General features: G+C 49.1%; 1 protein-coding gene and 1 long non-coding RNA gene across 4 annotated transcripts in view; both read right to left on the bottom strand.

The window, feature by feature from the left end:
* Positions 1-24,032, bottom strand: part of LOC115476928 (IgGFc-binding protein-like) — a 920,282-nt gene that overhangs the window by 341,882 nt on the left and 554,368 nt on the right. The gene's annotated exons all lie outside the window — the stretch shown is intronic.
* On the bottom strand, positions 9,110-23,719 carry LOC115476930. The gene is made up of 3 exons (XR_003943238.1): positions 23,634-23,719; positions 18,903-18,905; positions 9,110-9,119 (listed from the first exon to the last, which is right to left on the bottom strand). It is a non-coding gene; the product is annotated as an uncharacterized LOC115476930 (long non-coding RNA).

Raw genomic sequence — 24,032 nt, 5'->3', positions numbered from 1 at the left:
TCCTCATCAACGCTTTCTGCGTTTTGCAGTCCTGGGCCGACACTTCCAGTTCAGAGCCCTGCCTTTCGGGTTGGCTACTGCTCCGCGGACCTTCTCCAAAGTAATGGTGGTCATCGCGGCCTTCCTGCGAAAGGAAGGAGTACAAGTCCATCCTTATCTGGACGACTGGTTGATCCGAGCCCCCTCTTATGCAGAGTGCGGCAAAGCTGTGGACCGGGTGATTGCTCTTTTGAGCTCCCTGGGGTGGATCATCAACTGGGAGAAGAGCCAGCTGCGCCCGACTCAGTCCCTAGAGTATCTGGGAGTTCGATTTGACACCCAAGTGGGCAGAGTGTTCCTGCCAGACAATCGGATTGTCAAACTTCAGGCTCAGGTGGACCAGTTCCTAGTAGCCTCTCCTCTTCGGGCTTGGGACTATGTGCAGCTGTTGGGCTCTATGACGGCCACGATGGAAGTAGTGCCCTGGGCCAGGGCTCATATGAGGCCACTACAACACTCTCTGCTGCAGCGCTGGACTCCGGTGTCGGAGGATTATGCTGTGCGCCTTCCCTTGGACCCAGCAGTGCGCAAGGCGCTGAGCTGGTGGCTGCAGACAGACAAGTTGTCTGCAGGAATGCCTCTGGTGACCCCGGAGTGGATTGTCGTCACGACGGACGCCTCTTTGTTGGGCTGGGGAGCCCACTGCTTGGGAAGGACAGCGCAGGGGCTCTGGTCTCCTGCAGAGGCATAGTGGTCTATCAACCTCCTGGAACTCAGAGCCATTCGGTTGGCGCTTTTGGAGTTCCTCCCGGTACTGGCGTTGAAGCCAGTACGGGTCCTCGGGTCATGTCGGACAATGCCACGGCTGTGGCCTATGTCAACCGCCAGGGAGGTACCAAGAGCGCCCCTCTAGCCAAGGAGGCCATGAATCTATGCCAGTGGGCAGAAGCGAACCTGGAACAGCTGTCAGCGGCCCACATTGCCGGAGTCATGAATGTCAAGGCGGAATTTCTCAGTCGCCATACCTTGGATCCCGGAGAGTGGCAGCTATCTGCTCAGGCGTTCTTGGACATCTCGAAGCGCTGGGGCCAGCCGAGCCTAGATCTGATGGCGTCATCGGCCAATTGCCAAGTGCCGCGCTTCTTCTGCAGAGGACGGGACCCTCGATCCCTGGGAGTAGATGCTCTTCTCCAACAGTGGCCGACACAGGAGCTTCTCTATGTGTTCCCGCCCTGGCCCATGTTGGGCAGGGTGCTAGACCGGGTGACAAAGCATCCGGGCCGGATAATCCTGCCAGTGGAGCAGGGCCTGTTGCATCAGGGTCCCGTGGTGATGGAGGATCCCTCCCCCTTTGGTCTTACGGCCTGGCTATTGAGCGGCAGCGTCTGAGAAAGAAGGGCTTCTCAGACAAGGTCATCGCCACTATGCTAAGAGCGAGGAAGCGCTCTACTTCTACTGCTTACGCCAGGATTTGGCGTACCTTTGCAGCATGGTGTGAAGCAGGCTCACTTTCTCCCTTCACTGCTCCAATTTCTTCAGTGTTGGCGTTCCTGCAAGAAGGTCTGGAGAAAGGCCTGTCGCTCAGTTCCCTTAAAGTCCAGGTAGCGGCTCTGGCTTGCTTCAGGGGCCGCCTGAAGGGTGCTTCCCTGGCTTCCCAGCCAGATGTGGTGCGCTTTCTCAAGGGAGTTAATCACCTGCGCCCTCCTCTGCACTCAGTGGTGCCTGCGTGGAATCTCAACCTGGTGCTAAGAGCCTTGCAGAAGCCGCCTTTTGAACCCTTGTCAAGGGCATCTCTGAAAGACCTGACGTTGAAAGCAGTCTTTTTGGTGGCTATCACTTCAGCCAGAAGAGTTTCCGAGCTCCAGGCACTCTCATGTCGAGAGCCCTTTCTGCAGTTCACTGAGGCAGGAGTGTCAATTCGCACAGTGCCTTCCTTCCTGCCCAAGGTTGTTTCTCGCTTCCATGTGAATCAGCAGCTCTGTCTCCCTTCCTTTCGTAGGGAGGACTACCCAGAGGAATACTCAAATGTCTGGATGTGAGACGAGTCATCATCAGATACTTGGAAGTGACCAATGATTTCCGGAAGTCGGATCATCGGTTTGTCCTGTTTGCAGGTCCTCGTAAGGGTCTGCAGGCTGCTAAGCCTACAGTGGCAAGATGGGTCAAGGAAGCCATTGCAGCGGCTTATGTGGCCGCGGGGAAGGTGCCGCCTATCTAGCTGAAGGCTCACTCCACTAGAGCTCAGGCGGCCTCAATGGCAGAGGCCGGGTCCGTCTCCTTGGAGGAGATTTGCAAGGCGGCAACTTGGGCATCAGCCCATACCTTCTCCAGGCATTACCGCTTGACTGTGGCTGCTCGGGCGGAGGCCCGGTTTGGAGCTTCAGTGTTGCGGTCAGGGATTTCTATGTCCCGCCCTGGGTGAGTACTGCTTCGGTACATCCCACCAGTCTATGGATTGATCAGCATGATGATATGGAAGGTAAAATTATGTATCATACCTGATAATTTTCTTTCCATTAATCATAGCTGATCAATCCATAGCCCCTCCCAGATATCTGTATTGTTTATATTCTGGTTGCATTTCAGGTTCAAGTTTAGTCTTTGGTTCCTGTTCAGGAGGACTTCGTGTTCAAGTTTTTCAATGGATTCTTCAAGAGTTGAGATGAATTTATGTTACAGTGAGCTGCTGCATTCCTCTCCCCTCCGTTTTACGGGGCTGGATTGAGACTTAAATTCTGCCGGCGCTCCCTCCCGCTTCATGCGGCAGTAGGGCAGCTTTGTACCCCTCCCGCTTCGGCGGTGTTAGGGTCAGTCAGCTCCTCCCGCGGTTGCGGTTGCAGGATAAGCCAGATCCCCCCGCATCGGCGGGTGTGGTGTCCCTCCCCCGCTCCGCGGGGATGAGCTGGACGGATTCCCCTCCCCCACTTGTGTGGGGATGAGCTGGGTTAATTCCCCTCCCCCGTTTCGGCGGTGGTGAGCTGGGCAGAGTGTCCCTTTGTGGGTGTAATTCTCTAAGTGCTGAGTCCTGCAGATGGAGCTTGGATATCGACATACTGAGGAGTTTCCGGCAGCACATGACCACATATAGGGAGGCAAAAGGATTGCTCTCTATCTCCACCTGCTGGTAGATGGACACAACCCACCAGTCTATGGATTGATCAGCTATGATTAATGGAAAGAAAATTATCAGGTATGATACATAATTTTACCTTGCACTCTCCATAGAGCCCAAGCCACTTACTTAGATGCACTTTGGTGTGTCAATCGAAGGTCATAGGAAAGGTAGTGGCATGACCCTTTTTCCTGTTTCTTATGAGCCAATATGACTGTGACGGCACAGTTTAAGGTCCCATCAGGCTATAGCGTTTTTTGCATTGTGCCTTCCTTTTATTGTAGGCTATCAGTGGGGCACGTTTAGGGCACACACACAGAATTTCTGCTCCAGGCAATAGTGGGTATAGTAATTTCGTCCACGTATTCTTGGTTGGGTGAGTATAGAATAAGACAACGGTAGCAAAACTACTATCCTATTGTTCTGGACAGTGGCATCCTAATGTATTGTCGGGCCACCATTATAGATTTAACTGCCCACTACGCCGGTATGAGACGAGGTGCCTGTATCAGATGAGCATGACCCTTTGACTTTATAGAATGCGTAAGCACTCTGCATCACAGGACAGCACTGCTCAGGTTTAAGATGCATTACAGTTGTCAAATCAAGCGCTGCTCATGTTTAAGATATAATCAACTACAATTGTCAGATACTCTTCACATATTTGAAATGGATTAATGGCTGTAATTATAGGTGCCAGTTTGACTCTAACACATACTGTATATACAGGTCACAAGATGACAGGTGCGCACACATGCATACATACTGGATGCTGGTCCATGCATAAGTTCCTACTAGAGGGAATGCGCTCCTTATGCAGGAAGGTTCTGACGAGCCTCAATAGAACATATGATGTCACGAGTGGGAGAGAGACATGGGGATGGAGGCAGGTGTGAATTAAAACTGTTTGGTTTGGGCCACAGAAATGCACACCAGTTATTACCACTGATTGGTTTGGGGCACAGAAAGGCCCACTGGTGAGGTGTGGTGCCAGTTGTTTGTCAGTTGTAACATTACCTGTGTTAGCAGTCATGACAAACTGCAAGAGACTCCAGGGCAGCAGCCTAACAGGGGGTAAGAAGTGAGGTTTTTTTTTGTTACATTTTGTACCCCGCGTTTTCCCACTCATGGCAGGCTCAATGCGGCTTACATGGGGCAATGGAGGGTTAAGTGATTTGCCCAGAGCAGGGGCGTATCTGGACTCCGGCGGTAGGGGGGGCCAGAGCCAGAGGGAGGGGGCACATTTTAGCGCCCCCCCCGCCCCCCCCCGCCGCCGCCGAGCCCCCACCGCCACCAATGACTTAGTCTCTCCACCCCCCTCCCGCCGCCAACCCTCCCCCGCTGCCGTTCTTACTTTTGCTGGCGGGGGACCCCAACCCCCGCCAGCCGAGGTCTGCTTCCACCTGCCGCTGCCTTCAAACCTTCTTCTTCAGCCGGCGGGGGACCCCAAACCCCCGCCAGCCGCCCCGCGCTGTTTAAAATTCATCTTCGGCCTCCGTGGCCGTGCTGCTGGGATAGGCGGCGCTGTTGAAATCCACTTCGGAGTCTGACGTCGCAGCACGTACAACGTACAACGACGTCAGACTCCGAAGTGGATTTCAACAGCGCCGCCTATCCCAGCAGCACGGCCACGGAGGCCGAAGATGAATTTTAAACAGCGCGGGGCGGCTGGCGGGGGTTTGGGGTCCCCCGCCGGCTGAAGAAGAAGTTTTGAAGGCAGCGGCAGGTGGAAGCAGACCTCGGCTGGCGGGGGTTGGGGTCCCCCGCCAGCAAAAGTAAGAACGGGCACGGGGGAGGGTTGATGGCGGTAGGGGGGGCCAGGGCAAAATCTGCGGGGGCCCAGGCCCCTGAGGCCCCACGCAGATACGCCCCTGGCCCAGAGTCACAAGGAGCTGCCTGTGCCTGAAGTGGGAATTGAACTCAGTTCCTCAGGACCAAAGTCCACCACCCTAACCACTAGGCCACTCCTCCATTTTATTTATTTATTTGTAGCATTTGTATCCACATTTTCCCACCAATTTGCAGGCTCAATGTGGCTTACATTATGCTGTAATTGCGATCGCCATTTCCGGGTAGAGAATTACAAATGGTATTGCATTAAGGCGCTTACATGGTAGAGTAGAATACAAAGTGGTATTGCATAGAAGTACTGATTGATAGAGTAAATTAAATATGTTATAAACCTGCTTATAATCGAAAGAGAAAAACGCCTATATTGCGACCCAAATCGAGAGATGGGCGTCTTTCTCCCGTGGGCGCCCAAATCGGTATAATTGAATGCCGATTTTGGGCGTTTCCAACTGCAATCCGTCGCGGAAATGGGTAAAGTTGACAGGGGCATGTCGGAGGCGTGGTGAAGGCGGAACTGGGGCGTGGTTATCGGCTGAGGAGAGATGGGCGTCTTTAGCTGATAATCGAAAAAAAAGGCGTTTTTACCGCGATTTTGGGTCACCTTTTTTTTACCCTTTTTTTTCACGAACAGGTCTCAAAAAAGTGCCCCAACTGACCAGATGACCACTAGAGGGAATCGGGAATGACCTCCCCGGACTCCCCCAGTGGTCACTAACCCCCTCCCACCAAAAAAAACCCACTTTCAAAACTTTTTTTCCAGTCTCTACACCAGCCTCAAATGCCGTACCCACCTCCATGACAGCAGAATGTGTTCTATCCTGTGACAGCCTTTCCCTGGTTCTGATGTGGCTCTCGGGTGACTGTGGCACCTTTTCTGTTATGCGCACTGCAGAGTCACATCAGCAATGCATTGTGGTGGGTGTTGAGTATTGGGCTCCGTGATTCCACTAGCTTGTGGCAAATGCTCACGATGTTGGTAGTTGGTACTCCCATGGTGCTTTTCCCCCTGCTTACTGGGTCAACATTTTGTACCTATCCCGTACCGGATTTGGCGAATGCCTTCACGGTATTATGTATGCCACATTTAGCCTGCAAATATGTGGGAAAATGTGGGATACAAATGTAACAAATAATAATAATAATCATTAAGTTAAAAAGGGTTGGTGAGAGTGGTGATCCTTGGGGTACTCCGCATTCAGGTTTCCATGGTGGTGACGTTTTTGAATTTGATATCACTTGATATGTTCTTGCGATTAGAAAGCCATTAAACCATCTGAGTACGTTTCCTCCAATCCCGAAGTACTCTAGGATGTTTGAAAGTATTTGGTGGCTGACCATATCAAACGCGCTGGACATGTCAAATTGTAGGAGAAGTACATTATTGCCGGTTGCAATTATTTGTTTGAATTTGGTTAGGAGAGTGATTAGCACTGTTTCGGTGCTGTGGTTGGATCGAAATCCTGACTGTGATTCATGTAGTATTGTGAATTTGTTTAAGTAGTCGGTAAGTTGTTTGGTTACCAAACTTTCCATTAGTTTGACTGCCAGAGGGATGGATGCTACTGGGCGGTAGTTGGTTGTGTCACTTGTTTTTTTCTTTAAATCTTTGGGTATAGGGGTAAGTAGTATATTTCCTTTGTCCTCGGGGAAAAGACCATGTTGTAGCATGTAGTTCAGGTGTGACGTGAGGTCTGTTATGAAGCGTTGGGGGGGTGGGGTGAATTTTATTAGGTTGTTGGGGCATATATCCAGTTTGCAGTGGGATTTAGCAAATTTGTTGACTGCTTGAGTGATGGTTTCTTCAGTTAGAAGATCGAAGTTTGACCAGGTTCGATCTGCTGGGTATTCATCAGTTGTTGTGTCCAGGCAGTCAATAAATTTTTCGTGATCGGTGGTATTGAGTGGTAGCGTGGATCGTAGTTTTATAATTTTCTCATTAAAGTATTTGGCTAAGTTGTCTGCTGATGGGGTGTCTGTGCTGGTTGTGGTAACCGGTGTGGTGTCTAGTAATTTATTCACAAGTTGGTAAAGTTAATGTGCGTCTTTGTAGTCTGGTCCTATTTTGGTTTCGTAGTATGCTCTTTTGGTTTGTCTTATTGTATATTTATATTTTCTTTGCGTTCGTTTCTATGCATTAAGTGTGTGTTCATCTTTCATTTTTTTTTCCATGTTCGTTCAAGTCTCCTAACTTGTGTTTTTAGTATTTTCAGTTCTTCGGTAAACCAAGGTATTGAGGTGTGTCTTCGTGTAGTTCTTGTTTGTAGTGGAGCGATTATATCTAGTGTGCTCCTGCATCTGTCGTAATGCGCATAGTTTGGACAGATCAGCGCAAGATCTAGCTAGGCTCTACAAGGCAATTATTTGCAGTCCAGCCATAAGTGTCAGAGTGAATGTGGCTGTAGAGAGGATGGATTATGGTGGGGGACCGCGACAAGCGAGGTTTTGCTGTCTCGGTCTGTGGTGGTGGGTCCTAGCCTGAAAGAGTACACAGCACTGTGTTTCAGACCAAAGCAAGGTCAAAGGTCATGTGGCTGTTGTCCCATGCTAGCAGTGGCATGGATGATGTCTAAGATCAAGGGCAGTTCCCCTCTTGTACGGAGGGGGGCCAGTGCCAGATTAGCAGATAATCAGCGGAGCCTACCTCAGACTTGGACGGAATGGGGAGGCTGAAAGCTTCAAGAAAGAGAGTCAACGGGTATGAGAGGGAGGATGCTTTTATGGTAATCCTTTGAGCAAAGCTGTGATGTTAGCGCCTAGGCATGTCGACGGTATATGCCCCAGGTGGAGCAAAAAGCTACAGCGTGATTATGGCAGAAAGAGAGAGAACTGTGTGACTCAAAAAGGCTAGGCCACTTGCTTCAAATGCTCTAGATAGAAATCGAGTCATATTATTACTATAAAATGTATACATGATTGGAAATTGCTTGCTATTGTGAATAATTCATAGATATAAATTGTAGAATGCTGCGGCCACAATAAATTCCACTCTTTATCGGATAACTGGTCAAGGGTGAATATATACTGTGTATGGTCTGGACTGAAAGGAGAGTGCTGAAGTGCCACCTGCCCGATTTGTGAGAACAGTACAGAGCTCTTTTGTTGATCTGGGATTGTGGATTGGGAGTAGATGGGAGAGCTGTTTTTTAATCAGATTCTGAGGATGGGGAGTCACTAGAGGAACTCTTCTGTTGATTAAGAGCCATGGGTAGAGCGCTACTAGGAGAGCATTTTTGCTGGTTAGTGGAAGGGGAAAGGGAGGAGAGCTTTTTATGATTGAATATATCCAAAATACACATCTATAATTTCATATGTATTTAGTCATTTATTGCATATACAAATAAGTATCATATTAATTAGGCTGAGCAAATGTAATGGCATGCATACAACTTATATTTAACAAAAAAGAAAAAAAAAATCACGCAATGAAGGAAAAAACCTAAGGACAACTGAAAATCAGTGTTTTACAGGAAGGACAATAATTGACGGGATAGAAAATATTTAAAATTGTAGTAGAAAGCAAATATTGTTTCAATTTTAAACAGTTATTTTCTGTAACTGTTTGACCAGGTAGAGATCATACATAGATAAGATAATTTTTCACAGCAGTAGCAAAAGCTTCAGTGAAATAATGCCAGGCTTTTAGAACATTGGTTAAGCAAATCATAAGTCCAGTTCTAATAATCTGTTTGTTCATTATTTGTACAAGATTTGTACACTGAATGTGTTCCAATGCTGTAAAAAAGAACAAAGAAAAGAAAAAGTTAAATCAGAACTACAAGTCCATGTGTGCATGTAGTAAACTAGTTGGCATTTGGCCTCTATATTTCAAAAGACAAGGGCAGTATATTTCCACCTGACCTGCTTTCTTCTTCATACCATATACCACCACACACACTGAACAGAATATATGTAAATGCCAGACGTGAATGCTGGAAAATTTTTGGAAAAAAAAGTATGGACCTGATTTTACAGGTTGTCTATGTGTGAAGACCCAAAAGAAGCCTATTTTACAAAGGTACCAATGTGCCGTTATAAAAATAGGATCCATTAGTATGCAAATGCCGACACACAAATTCATATCTGCTCTAAATTTCCTTTAAGTGTGTGCATATAGCAGCACATTTTATATAATGTGTGTACATTGCAACTCCACCTCTGCCCCACCTGAACTATGCCCCTGAGAATGCATAATCACAAACTGAATAAAAATAAGCACACACTTTCTGTGTGCATACTTTTTATGCACATATGTGGTTGCACAATTTTATAAAAGCCTGTTTCTATGTGTAAGAAAGAAAAGCTTTATAAAATTATCCCCAAGGGTAATTCTATAAGGGAGCACCTTGTAGACACTTTTCTTACAGAATATTAGCATAAGTGGCTGAAAATGTACCTATATTTAAGGCATGAACACTTATACCAGCTACGCAGTAGAGCTCCTATGAATGCTTGCATCTAGATTGCAGAAGACTACATGTACATATAAGATTTTATGTGAATTAGACAGTGCTTTTTTTGAGCTGGTATGCGCCGGTACGGTGTACTGGCACCTTTTTTCTGAGGGCTGGCTCACCTGCCCGCCTTCAGCTCCCCGACTTTCCATTCCTGCTCCCTGCGTTGAAATCTTCTATTTTCCTGAAGTCGCAGTGGCGAACCAGCAGTGAAAGCTGCAGGCACGCAAGCTCGCCTCCTCGTTGCTTCCCTTCCCTCTCAGCGTCCCACCTTCCTCTGATGTAATTTCCTTTCTGTGAGGGCAGGGCGTTGAGAGGGAAGGGAAGTGACGAGGAGGCGAGCCTGCCTGCCTGCTGCTTTCACTGCCGGTTCACCACTGCGACTTTGGGTAAACAGATTTCAATGTAGGGGGCACGAACGGAAAGTCGTGGAGCTGAGGGCAGGCAGGTGGGGCTGGGGTTGGAATGATCTCAGGGGCAGGTGGAGGCTGGGGTGAGTCACTGCACATGAAAGGGAGGGGGAGGATAGGGGGCATAGGAGAATCGCTGGACATGGGGGGGAGAGAGGAGAATCGCTGGACATGGATGGGAGGGAAGGATAGGGGCAAAGGAGAATCACTGGACATGGAGGGGAAATTAGAAGAGAATCACTGGACAAGGATGGGAGGGGAGGGGAAGGCAGGGAACAGAGGAGAATCACTGGACATGGATGGGATGGGAGGGCAGGGGAGGGAGGAGAGTTGCTGGACATGGATGGAGGAGAGGGAAGACAGGAAGGAGATGCACATGGATGGAGGGGAGAAAGGAGAAATGCTGGACATAGATGGATTGGAGGGCAGGGAAGAGAAATGTTGGCGGGAAGGAAAGACAGAGGAAAGAGATGCACATGGATGGAGGGGAGGGGAGACAGGAGAAATGCTGGACATAGATGGAGTAAAGGACAGGGAAGAGAAATGTTGGAGGGAAGGAAAGATGAAGGAGATGTACACGGATGGAGGGGAAGGGAGATAGGAGAAATGATGGACATGGATGGAGGAGAGGGAAGACAGATGCACATGGAGGGGAGGGGAGAGAGTTGAAATGCTGGACATGGAAGGAGAGGAGGAAAGAGAGAGGAAGTGAGATGAACATGGATGGAGGGGATGGAAGGGGAGAGGAGAAATGCTGTACATGGATGGAGGGGAGGGAAGGGGGAGAGGAGAAATGCTGTACATGGATGGAGGGGAGGGAAGACAGAGGAGTAGATGCACATGGATTTAGGGGAGACGAGAAATTCTGGACATGGATGGAGGGGAGAGGAGAGAGTTGAAATGCATGGAGAGGAGGGAAGAGAGAGGAAGTGAGATGAACATGGATGGAGGGGAGGAGAGAGGAGAAATGCTGGACATGGATGGATGAGAGGGAAGAGAGAGGAAGGAGATACATATAGATGGAGGGGAGGGAAGAATAGGAAGGAGATGCACACTGATGGAGATGAGAGAAAGGGAAAAGAGGAGAAAAACTGCACATGGATGGAGAAAATAGGCAAGAACTGGGTCCACTCTATACCTCCTCCAGTCAAGTCTGCAGAGGACCCAGCTTTACCTATGGATGTAGGGCAAGAAATGAAGAAGAAAGAAGGAAAGTAAAGAAATAAATGGAAAGGAAGCCCTGGAAACGGAGTTAAGGGAACAGATAGCGAGCAGCAGAATCAGAGACTGGGACCAACATGATGAGAAAAACAAAGTCACCAGACAACAAAGGTAGAAAAATCATTTTATTTTCATTTTAGTGTTTGGAATATGTCCAATTTGAGAATTTCCATCTGTGTTTTTTTGCACTGGGTATACTGGAGCTGTAACAGCTTACAGAAATTATTTATAATGAAAAAAAAATCATAAGTAATTTTTTTCTTCTATACTGGTATAGTATTTTCAATGATACCTGTTTATATGCGCCATGGCTGGTATAAGGGGTGTGGCTATTATGGGTGTGGCTACCATATGGGCAGAGCCATAGATGATTACCCCACCCATAATGAGTACCGGTACTTTTTTTCCTACAAAAAAAAGCACTGGAATTAGTACATTAAAAGGCTGGTGAAATATTGGCCCTTTCCCCTCCACCCCACTCTGAGTGAAAAGGGCCAACCTTCCTAGGAAACCTCAATTGCCTTGTGGCCTAGTGGCACTGGCGCCTACCTAACCCTTTCTGAGACTCACAAAGATGCCAAGGGTGGCCTATCCCAAAGCTGTTAACTTATCACCGCTATGCTGGAAATTTAAGGCCAATGAGCAATTTTTCTCTCGCATGCCCTAGCCATGTCACAAACCAGCTCTAGTGTATATACATTCCATAAACTGACAGCTCACACCTACATGCATTTGTAACATGCATTTGCTCTGTTCTCCACCACCATAGTTGCACTCTGCTTTTATTTTCCCCATCAGGTTGCCTGGTTTCTCTCAGTTTTCACTCCCCCCTCCTCCCCCAAGACACCACAAGCCATGTGTGGCCAGCAGGGTTGCCGGGTTGAAAAAAATTTCCCCACACAAACGAGCCCAAAACCCGCCCAAAACCCACACAAAGTTAAACCCCGCCCCCGACATCATCAGCCCTGCCCCCGACGTACCCCCAACATCATCAACCCCTCCCACATAGCCACCAATGTCACCCCACCCCCGACGTAGCCGCTGACGTCACTAACCCCGCCCCCGATGTCACTAACCCCACCCCTGACACCATTAACCCAGCCTCTGCAGGGCTTCTATTGGACCAAATTGGACCAATAGAAGCCCCAGAAAACCGCCCAATCACCGCAACGTGGCTTTTTAAAAGCCGCCCAATTTCCTGCAGCCTGCAGCCGGCAAAAATTGCCTGCAGCGGGTTGCGGAAAGCCGCCCAATTGGGCTGGAAACCCGCAGACCTGGCAACCGTGGTGGCCTGCAGTATTGAAGACACTCCTTCCGGGTGATGCAGACCTCCTTCTCTCTGCTGCAGCCAGCCTGCCTCCTCTAATGCAATTTCCTGTTTCTGATGGATTTGTTGAAATAGAGGGAAGAAGGCCTGCCCTGGCTGGATGGAGCATCTTCAACACTGCTGGCCAAACAGACAAAGCTCATGTGTGACGGGTAGGAGGAAGGGTTGGAGAGTGAGAGATACAAGTCCATCTGACATGGAGAATAAAAGCAGAGTAGGACCTCTGAGACACAGAGCTGGGCCTATGTCTGCTACTCTCTTGGTCTGTCACTCTCCTGCTCCTGTGTGCCGGGACCTGGATTATCGCATTAATGCAATCACCTGGGTCTCTAGACAAAGACAGACCAAGGGAGCAGAACCTTCTGGCACCGGGCCCCCCCTGGGGAATCATGCTCCCCCCATCCCCCACCTCGGCAGCCCTGAAGCAGAGTGCAACTGTGAGGATGGGGAGCAGACAAATGCACGTTACAAACACATTTAGGCGTGTGAGCTGGAGAAGGAGCCTAAATGTGTGTGTCACACGTCAAATGCATGTGACTTGGCATGCCTGGACTCAATAAAAACTTTTACCCTGTTGAGCAAGCCCTGCCCATCCCTTGAACTTGAGCCCCCTTAAGAATAAAGAGGCTGGGCTCCAGGCGCACCTCCACACCTTTCTCCTCCCAAACTGAGACTCACCCAAAAGGTCAATACCTGAAGAATAGAGGAGACATCAACACTCATTCCTACCTCAGCATTGCCATCTTGCAAAATGGTGGCTCCTGCTTTCTAGCGGTATGTCAGAGTACATGTAACTTGCTAGGGGGTGAAGGGGAAGGCCACTGGCCCATCAGGGATTTTAAGGATGCCCAGAAGACCCTTCAGACATGACTTCTGACCTTTTAAATTCTTATTGTTGCTGCATTAAAGAAAGTCAGTGTAAAAAAAAATCTTTTTGTCTGCTGCCACTGCCAGATTGGAGGAGTGGCCTGGTGATTAAAGCTAAACTAAGAACCATGCGAGAGAGTTCAAATTATGTGCTTTGATTAATTTTAATTCTGTTTTGTGAAATGCTCTGTTATTTACTGTGAAGGACAGTATATTAAATGATAACACTTAACTAAATTAACACGCCTTATGTCTTTGCATTGTATCATATAAACAGTGTTTGCATCATAATTGTGTTATTTGAATGTTCTAATGCATGTCCAGTACTTGCCTGGTTCAGATCCTATCTGACTGGTTACAATCCATGTTTGGCAGCAACTCATCACCACCATGGACACTGACCTGTGGGATACCACAAGGATCGATACTGTCACCTATTCTGATCAATATCTACCTCAAGCCACTAGCTGAGCTGATTCGGTCAATGGACACTCATTTCTACATCTATGCAGATGATATGCATCTACTCATACCCATTGAACCTGACTTACCTACAGCCTTGAATTCAAGAATGGGCTTAACACAACAAACTTTGCCTGAACCCAAATAAAACTGAGCTTCTCTGGGTCCCTAACACAAGTGGATACATACCTGACATCCATAGACGCCCCGTATAAGAGGCTTGGGGAGGCTAAGCCTCCCCAGCCCAATCGTGGACTTCCCTTGGCTGCTCTTTAAAAGAGATGGTGCCTAAGCGCCAAAATGTTGCAGTGACCGGCGGTCTCTGCCTCTTCCCCCCTCCCGCGCGAGTCTTGCACCTCCCCCCTCTCCCTCAGACGCATCCCGCCTCCTCTAATTCAACTTCCTGTCTTACGCAGAGGCGGGACGCGTCTGAGGGAGAGGCTCCGATGCAGGCAGATTAAGGCTGGCTATGTGCATCGCTGTCGCCGATTCGCCGGCATCGGAGGGAGAACGCCTCAGGCCAGAGACGGAGTGACCACGCGGATGGATGGGTGAGAGCAGGATTAAGGCTGGCTATGAGAATCGCTGCGTCAGAGGGAGAACGCCTCAGGCTTTAATAACGAGCGAAATATACTGGGCTAGGACTGGAGGAAAGTGGAAATGGGAGATCAGAGTGAGACATTCTGGATACAGAGGAAGGTGGGAGGAAAGATTGGGAAAAAGGAAGAAGGAAATGGAGATTGGAGAAGCATGCTGGATATTGTGGAAGGGGAGTTTGAGGGCATGTTGTGCACAGAGGAATGGGGGAGGAGAGATTGGGGAACATTCTGGGCATGGACAGTGGAAAGGCAGATCGGGGAACATGGTGGAAGGGGAGATTGTGGGACATGCTGGGCATGGAGAAATGTGAGAAAGGAAATGGGGGGTTAATGCTGAGCACAGAGGAGTGAAGGTGGGAGAAAAGATCAGGGGGTGGTAATGGAGAGGAGGGAAGGTGGAAAGAGAAATCAGGGAGATGCTGGTTAGGAAGGAAGGTGGAAGAGAAAACCAGGAAGAGATGCTGGGCAAGAAGGAAGGGGGAAGAGAAAACCAGGAAGAGATGCTGGGCAAGAAGGAAGGGAAGAAAGGAGAGATGCCTGGCATCAATGGAAAGGAAAGAGGAGAGAGGGGAGATGTTAGAAATGGGTGGGGAAAGAGATGCAGAGCTAGATAGAAGCAGTAAAAAGAGGGAGCTGGAAGACTGGAGGATGAGAAAGAGGGATAAAGTTTGAGAGGCAAAAAAGTGTATTGGGGGAAGATGAACATGAAAAAAAATCAATGTCTGAGTGGAAGAAATTGAGAAAATATAACATGGCAAATGAGCAGGAGGGCCCTGGACAGTGATCTAAGAGATACAGAGAGAGAATGAGACTACTATGCTTAGAAAAATAGCATTACCAGGCATAAAGATAGAAAATAATTTTATTTTCCATTTATTGATTGAAATTTGTCAGCTTTGGGAATTAAAATCTGCTATCTGTATATTTTGCACTGTACATAAGGAAGGTTGCTGGACATGGGTGGATGGAGGGGAGAGGAAGGTTGTTGGACATGGATGGAGGGGAGGGAAGAGTGAGGAAGGAGATGAGATGAGGGAAAAGGAAGAGAGAAAAACTGCACATGGAGGAAGAAAATAGGCAGAAGCTGGATCCACTGGACAGTCAAGTCTGTGGAGGACCCAGCTTTTACTTACGGATGTAGGGCAAGAAATGAAGAAGAAAGGCGGAAAGTAAAGAAATAAATGGAAAGGAAGCCCTGGAAACGGAGTTAAGAGGACAGCAGCAGAATTGGATACTGGGCCAGTATGATCAGAAAAACAAAGTCACCAGACAACAAAGGTAGAAAAGATCATTTTATTTTCATTCTAGTGTTTGGAATATGTCCACTTTGAGAATTAGGTGCTCAGCATTAAAAGTTTATATTTATTTACTTATTGATGGCATTTTATCCCACTTTAAACATGAATTAGGGTGTTTTGTGGCTCTACACGTATCATGATATTATGATCCCTTGTTTCATATTGTTGACGGTCTGCATTTTCCATATGGGTGGTATAGTGGTGTATTAGGTTCTGCCCAGTGTAATATTTATGGTACAGTATGGTTCTGAGTGTGTTTTTGCACTATGTTGTGCAGTGTTTTGCAGTTGAGCGATTGTGGTTAGTATATGCTTTGAGGAACCACTTTATTCTTTGACATATGATACATAGCTAATATCTAAATTTAATAAAAGGTATTAATTGTGACTTTTATTTTTATTTTTTTTCTGTGTGTTATCAGAGAATTATGGATTTAAGCTCCACCCCTGGCCCCACCCCCTAACCCCGCCCCCTTTAGCCTCCCCAAACAGTTGGGCCACCGACTGCCTATGCTGACATCAAAATCCCTTTTGGGAAGTATGAACTCCCCCTCAAATCACAAGTCAGGAACCTTGGAATACAGTTAGATTCAACACTTACTCTGATCCCCCAAATCCAAGCAACCTTCAAGAGCTGCTTCTACTATTTGCGACAGCTATGCTACCTCTCTCCTTACATCGAGAAGGTAAATCTTATCCCAGTTGTGCATGCCATGATAAAATCAAGACTGGATTACTATAAGGCACTATACAATGGGACTACAAAGGGCCTGCACCAGCTCCAGTTGATCCAGAATGCAGCAGCAAGACTCATAGAAGGTTGCAAGCGACGTGACCATATCACACCATTTTTGCACAAATTTCATTGGCTATCAGTACAATACAGGGCTAAGTTTAAAACTCTATGTCTGACCTTCAAGGCCCTCAAAAGGAAATGGCCCTGAGTACCTGAAGTATAGGATGGTCCTCTACACACTGCCAAGGACTATCACTAACCACACCTTCACCAAAAGACATTACACAATGTGATACCCGCAAGCGAGCCTTCTCTGGAGTAGCCCCCACACTCTGGAATGCACTGCCTGAAAGACTCCGCTTAACACAACACTATCTCTACTTCAGGAAGCAGGTGAAAGCTTGGGTCTTCAACCAGGCCTTTAATGGAAGATGTAACTAACTTGTTAGTCTCACTCATAAACACAAGGAGTGACACAGGCTGCACATACTGCAGCAGGACATGCTTTATTTAACCATTTCTCTGACCTCATGTGCTAATACTACCTTCGCAGGCAGCGGGCAAGCAGGACTACTACCTCTTGGCTGCACATGGAAGTCTCTGGAAAATCTGCTCAGCTGCAAGTAGAGGTCCGCACACGCATGCACCAGTAATCAGGTGATCTCTGATGCTGCTGGCCCATGCATGTGTTAGTGTTAGCCTACATCAGCACAGGCAGAGAGGCATAGGAGCCAACTTTTTAAAATGATTGGGGGTGCTGAATTTTTTTTTTTTTACAGGTGGTGCATTCCCCTGCCCCTCCCCTCCCCTGTCCCTCCCTCCGAGTTCCAGGCCTCCCTCCCTGCCTCCGAGTTCCAGCCCCCCCTCTCACTCTCCCAGTTCCAGGCCAGGCCCCCTCCCCTCCCTTCCCCCTCTCCTCTCCCTCCGAGTTCCAGGCCTCCCTCCCTGCCTCTGAGTTCCAGGCCCCCCTGCCACCCAATTCCATGCCCCCCTTCTCACCCTCCCAGTTCCAGGCCCTTCTCATTATCCTCCCCCTCCCACCCAATTCCAGACCCCCCTTCTCACCCTCCCAGTTACAGACCCCCTCCCCCCCTCTGAGTTCCAGGGTGGCCCCCATCTCCCTCCCTCCTTCCGAATTTAAAAGTCACTCATCTTACCTCCTGGTTGGAGGAGTTACATCTGCAGCAGCAGTATCCCAGGAAAAAGCATGCAGGCAGGAGACTCAGAGCTGTTCCGTCTGTGCTCTCTCAGCTCTTGTCCCGCCCTTGCGTAAACAGGAAATGAGGGCGGGACCAGAGCTCAGAGAGACCAAACGGAACAGCTCTGTCTCCTGCCTGCATGATTTTTCCTGGGCTGCTGCTGCAGATGTAACTCCTCCAACCAGGAGGTAAGATGAGTGACTTTTAAATTTCGGGAGGAGGGGGGACGCCCCTCAGGGAACTTCCGGTGGGTGACTATTGGGGGTGCTCGAGCACCCACATCACCCACAGAGTCGGCGCCTATGCAGAGAGGACTGATGCAGACTTGCAGAGAAGTACCAGACCATCTTTGCCAAGGAGCAGCTCTAAGAGAGGGCTTATGGGCAACTTGGTCAGGCTGTATGAGCAGGACTTTGCTGAATACAAAGTACACATGTAACAACTTTAGCACTTAAGTACCACTTCCTCCAAGTTCTGCTTAGGAGGAGGAGAAAACAGGAATGTGATACACTCCTCGGCAAATCATACTTGAGGTGGGGGGGGGGGGGGGGGTTAGGGTTTCCAAGTGATGTCAAGCACCGGCTTCCATCTGTTTGGGCCCGGATTTCCGGTCCTAGTTTAGCTGTTTCTTGGACTGGAAGTACAGGCCCAATCAGCTGCAAGCCGGGTCTGACATCACCTGTAGAGGGGGAGAAGCAGAAGAATGGAACAACTGGTACAGGAGCCAACAAGAGAAGGAAAAATTCTAGACCTAGTCCTTAGTGGATCGCATGATCTGGTGTGGGAGGTAATGGTGCTGGGGCCGCTTGATAACAGTGATCATAATATGATCAAATTTGATATTAGCTTTGAAATAAGTATTCACAGGAAATCCAATATGTTAGTGTTTAACTTTAAAAATGGAGACTATGATAAAATGAGAAGAACGGTGAAAGAAAACTTAAAGAAGCAGCTTTGAGGGTCAAAAATTTACATCAGGTGTGGATACTGTTCACAAACACCATCCTGGAAGCCCAACCAGCTTATAATCGAAAGAGAAAAATGCCTATATTTTGACCCAAATCGGGAGATGGGCGTTTTTCTCGCAAAGGCGCCCAAATCGGTATAATCGAAAGCCGATTTTGGGCGTTTCCAACTGCACTCCGTCGCGGAAACGAATAAAGTTGACGGGGGCGTGTCGGAGGTGGGACTGGGACGTGGTTATCAGCCAAGGAGAGATGGGCATCTGTAGCTGATAATTAAAAAAAAAGGCGTTTTTACCGCGATTTTGGGTCACTTTTTTTGTACCCTTTTTTTTCACGAACAAGTCCCAAAAAAGTGCCCCAACTGCCCAGATGGCCACTGGAGGGAATCGCAGATGACCTCCCCGGACTCCCCCAGTGGTCACTAACCCCCTCCCACCAAAAAAAACCCCACTTTAAAAACTTTTTTCCCAGCCTGTATGCCAGCCTCAAATGCCGTACCCAACTCCATGACAGCAGAATGTCTTCGATCCTCTCACAGCCTTTCCCTGGGTCAGATGTGGCTCTCGGGTGCACTACAGGGTCACATCAGCATTGCATTTTGGTGGGTGTAGGGTATTGAGCTCCGTGATTTCATTAGCTTGTGTTACAGTCTCACGATGTTGGTAGTTGGTAAGCTCTTCTCCAATGGTGCTTTTCCCCCTGCCTACTGGGTCAGAGTGTGCCCTGTTGTGTTTCCTGTTGTAGTCCATGCGGTAGTGGCCATTTTTGTAAGCCAGTTTTAGTTCCCTTTCCTGTGTTGGCCACGTTAGACAACTTAGTTCTTACTTGAATGTGGCTGAAAGAGGGCATTGTACCGCATTCTGCCAGCTCGCCTCACCCTATACCTGGAACAACCCTCCTGAGCCCTTACGCCAAGCCCCCTCCCTGCCCATCTTCAAGTCTTTGCTCAAAGCCCACCTCTTCAATGCTGCCTTTGGCACCTAACTCTCACCTCTCAGGAAATCCAGACTGCCCCAATTTGACTACCCCTATCGGACTGACTGTTCACTTGTCCTTTAGATTGTAAACTCTTTGAGCAGGGACTGTCCTTTATGTTAAATTGTACAGCGCTGCGTAACCCTAGTAGCGCTTTAGAAATGTTAAATAGTAGTAGTAGTAGTAGTACCATGGAGACTCGTTGCCAGTGGGGCACAACCTCTGCAGTTAACTGTGAGTAAACGTGCTTATTCCAATAAAGGACGTTTTCGGAGAGATTAGTCTTCAGGTGTCAACTGGTGTGCCAATGTTATACAGCAACAAGTCCTAGAGGCCTGCGTGTATGCAGGTCCCTGGAGCACTTTTAGTGGGTACCGCAGTGCACTTCAGCCAGGTGGACCCAGGCCCATCCCCCCCTACCTGTAACAGTTGTGCTGGTAAATGGGAGGCCTCCAAAACCCACTGTACCCACATGTAGTTGCCCCCTTCACCCCTAAGAGCTATGGTAGTGTTGTACATTTGTGGGTAGTGGGTTTTGGGGGAGGGGGGTTGGGAGCTCAGCACCCGTGGTAAAGGAGCTATGCATGTGGGAGCTTTTTCTGAAGTCCACCGCACTGACCTAGGGTGCCCAGTTGGTGTCCTGGCATATCCTGGCCCCTCCCATGACCAAATGGCTCGGATTAGGACGTTTTTGAGCTGGGCGTTTTTAGTTTCCATTATCGCTAAAAAAAACAAATGCCCAGCTCAAAAACGTCCATTTTTTTCAAAAATACAGTTCGGCCCGCCCCTTCATGGACCCGTTCTCGGAGATAAACACCAAGGAGATAGGCGTTTGCGTTCGATTATGCCCCTCCAAATGTAAATATAGAAAAAAAAGAAGCCTTTACCTTGCTCCCCCCCTTTTCCCTGAGAGGGTGGAATCTTGCAGAGGACAGGGAGGTACAGAGGTCTCAGGGAGCCCAGAAACAGCACTGACATGTTTTAGTTAAAATGTTTAAAGTGTTTAAAATGCTCCAGCACTGTTATAAAACTAAGAACTCAGGTGCTCATGGATTCTAGAGGTGTGTTTAAATTTTATGAGTTTGTAACTGTGGGGGATGTGCAGTGAAGTCTGTTACAAGACTTCTGATTGACTGTCTGAGGAGGCTCCAAGGAGAGCTGGGAGCTTGAGGGGTATGTGAGGCAAATCTGATTGGCTGTCTGAGACCCCAGGGACAGCTGGGAGCTTGAGGGGCATATAAGGCAATCTTGAGGGGCAGTGTGGATAGGGTTACCATATGTCCGGATTTACCCGGACATGTCCTCTTTTTGAGGATATGTCCGGGCGTCTGGATGGGTTTTGCCAGTCTGCCCGTTTGTCCGGATTTCTGGACAAATGGGCGGGCGGGTGGCGGGCCTATCCTAGCCTCCCCTTCCCTTACTTACTATCCACTGCCCTGGTGGTCTTGTCACCTCTTCGGGGCTCCTGCCCCCTCTTTTCTGCCCGGAGCGCTGCCCTTGCCCTGCATCCTGTTGCTGTGACGGTCTCGGGATTCAAAATGGCCGCCGAGAGTTGAAGCGGCTTCGCGAGACTTCAACTCTCTGCGGCTATTTTGAATCCCGAGACCGGAAGAGGTCACCAGACCACCAGGGCAGTAGATAGTAAGTAAGGGGAGGTGACCCGGGGGGAGGGGAGGTGAATATGTGACTCGGGGGGAGGGGAGAGGAATATGTGACACGGGGCGGGGCGAGGATGCAAACAGGGTGGGGCATGGGCGGGGCAGTGTGGGTGGGGCAGGGGTGGGACATGTGTCCTCTTTTTGAGAGGACAAAATATGGTAAAACCTAAGTGTGGAAGGCAGCCAATAGGAGCCAGGATCTGCTAAAGGGCATGAATTTGGACCAATGTGGTGGCAGGAGGCAGCCTGGCCCATAGATTGGTGCAAATTTCAAGCCAATTCAGGGGACAGGAGGGGTGGGACAAAAAAAAAAAGAATAGAGCCCAGAGGCAACCTGGGAAAGAGAAGCAAGCCCGGGTAAAGAGAGGAGGATGAAAGCATGCTCTGAGAGGGGAAGATCGGATCCAGGCAAGAGTGTACAAGCTGGGGCAGAGGAGGGCAAGCTCAGGCAAGAAGAGGCAGCTGCAGGCTGGAGGAGAAGAAGATCAAGCCCAAACAGGAGCGTGCTGCTGGATAGAAGAGAAGGACCCACTGACGAGCCCCAGATGAAGAGAGAGATCTGGTGCATCCTGTAAGGGGCCAGGCACCAAAGCAGACGGGAATAGAGGAGGAGGAGAAGGGGGTCTGGAGCGAGCCGGGGACAAAAGAGGAGCCGAGCTGCAGGGGAACAGGCGAGCTGGGGCCAAGAAGAGGAGCTGTAGCAGTAGCCACAGAGGCCATTCTTCAGGCAGAGAGTGTTCAGGCCTCTAAGACTTGTAGCTTCTAAGTCTTATATCTTGACGTATAACCTCAGTACACCAGTTCACACCTGAAGACTATCTCTCTGAAAGTCCTTTATTTGAATAACACAATGTTTACTCACAGTCAACTGTAGATCAGAGGTAGGGTTACCATATGTCCGGATTTACCCGGACATGTCCTCTTTTTGAGGACATGTCCGGGCAACCGGGTGGGTTTTGCCAATCTGCCCATTTGTCCAGATTTCTGGACAAACAGGCAGGCTGGTGGGCGGACAAATGGGCAGATTGCTAGCCTCCCCTCCCCTTACTTACTACTGCCCTGGTGGTCTAGTGACCTCTTCCGCCTTCGGGGCAGGAAAGAGCCCCCTCTTTCCTGCCCGGAGCACTGCCCTGCTGTCAGGTTTCCAAAAGCAGGAACTAGATAAGTGAGCCCTTGGGAGCGGCAGTGGCAGGCAAAACCACCCCACACCAGGAACAAGACAGAACTCAGATAGGAACAGCAAGACTTCACCTGCACTAGCTGCCCTTCCCCAGGAGTTGAGCCACTGGCTGCAGGCGGCCGACAGGACTTACAGGACAGGGCAGGAACTGGAAGTTGCAAGCAGCCACTAAAACAGGGAACAAACAATGACAAACACGAGACAGAACTGAAAGCTGCCAAGCAGCCACTGAACAAGAAACACAGACAAACAGAAACTAAACACAAAAGACAGACAAGGAACAAATCTAGGAAACAAACAATAACCCTAAGCTAAACTACACACAGACTAACTAGCATCAGACAAGGAACTAGAATAAAAACCAAGCTAGGCAGAAGTGCAACAAGCACCAACAAACCAGGGCCTTAGGTGATGCAAAGGCAAAGCAGAGAGTTTCCAAATGGCTAATAAGCCCAGCAGCAGCTGAGATTCACTGCAGCAATCACCAGGCAGCTACGGGTGCTGTGCAGGCTCAAATAAGCCAAACAAGTCTGGCAGGCTGGAAGATCCGGACTGGACTGGGCTGAAGTCTGGAATGGGAAACAGCACACAGACAATCCAATGCAGCCACCAGGCCTGGCCATCAGGGGGCGAGATGACTGAGAGCCTGAAACCAGGGCACAACCGTGACACCTGCATGCATCTTTCCTGTTGCTGATCTCGGCGCCGATTCAAAATGGCAGCCGAGAGTTGACGTGACCTCGTGAGACTTCAACTTTCGGCGGCCATTTTGAATCTGCGCCGAGATCAGCAACAGGAAGGATGCATGCAGGGCAGTGCTCCGGGCAGGAAAGAGGGCAGTAGTAAGGGTAAGGGGAGGGGGTGACAGGGAGTGGGGTGACGGGGTGTGTGACAGGGGGGAGGGGAAAATTTGACTGGGGGCGGAGCGAGGGCGTGAAAGGGGTGGGGTGGGTGTGAAAGGGGTGGGGCATGTGTCCTCCTTTTGGGGGGGACAAAATATGGTAACCTTAATCAGAAGTTCTGCCCCAATGGCAAAGAGTCTCTGTGATTCTGAAAACATTAGCTCAGAGCTGGTTGAATGGAGTACAATATCTTTTTTACTAAGATATATTCAAGGTAAAAACTAAGTACTATAACAGAGGGTAACGCAGGAAAGGGTTCTGTACTGTCTAACAAATGGAGCCTACCTCAGACTAAAGGGAACAGAAAAAGGGCACACTTTGACCCAGTGAGCAGGGGGAAAACCACCAATGGGAACAGAGCCTGCCAACTAGCAACAGCATAACCAATCATGTAACAGTTCTATGCAGACAGGCTAGTGAAGTCACGTTGCCTGATAATTACACCCCCCACAATGCAACGCTCATGTGACTGCAGTGAGAATGACAGAAAAAGTATCACACCCACCCCAGAGTCACATTACAATCAGGGAAAGGCTGTCAGAGGACAGAACAGAGAAAGAAGCAGAGGAGGAAGAGGGACCATACTGGGGAGCTGAGACGTGTTGGGAGCAGTGCAGAGCTGAATAGAGAGCAGCGTGGCAAGGTCCCTGAATCCCAGAGAAATCCACCAAGAGCATCCCTCTGTATGTGTGCTTGCCTGTCCAGAGAGGAGAAAGCCGGCCGTGTGACTGCCTATCCTGTAAAGAAGAGGTCTATCCAGAAAGGGAAGAAGCCCAACAAAGAGAGAGACAGAGAGACACCCCCTCCCCCTCCGGCACCGAGTGCCCAGACTCTAAAGGAA

Source organism: Microcaecilia unicolor, chromosome 8 (assembly GCF_901765095.1).
Source record: "Microcaecilia unicolor chromosome 8, aMicUni1.1, whole genome shotgun sequence".
Lineage (NCBI taxonomy): Eukaryota > Metazoa > Chordata > Amphibia > Gymnophiona > Siphonopidae > Microcaecilia > Microcaecilia unicolor.
Note: the sequence above shows the minus strand (reverse complement) of the source record. Positions and strands in the feature narration are given on the sequence as shown.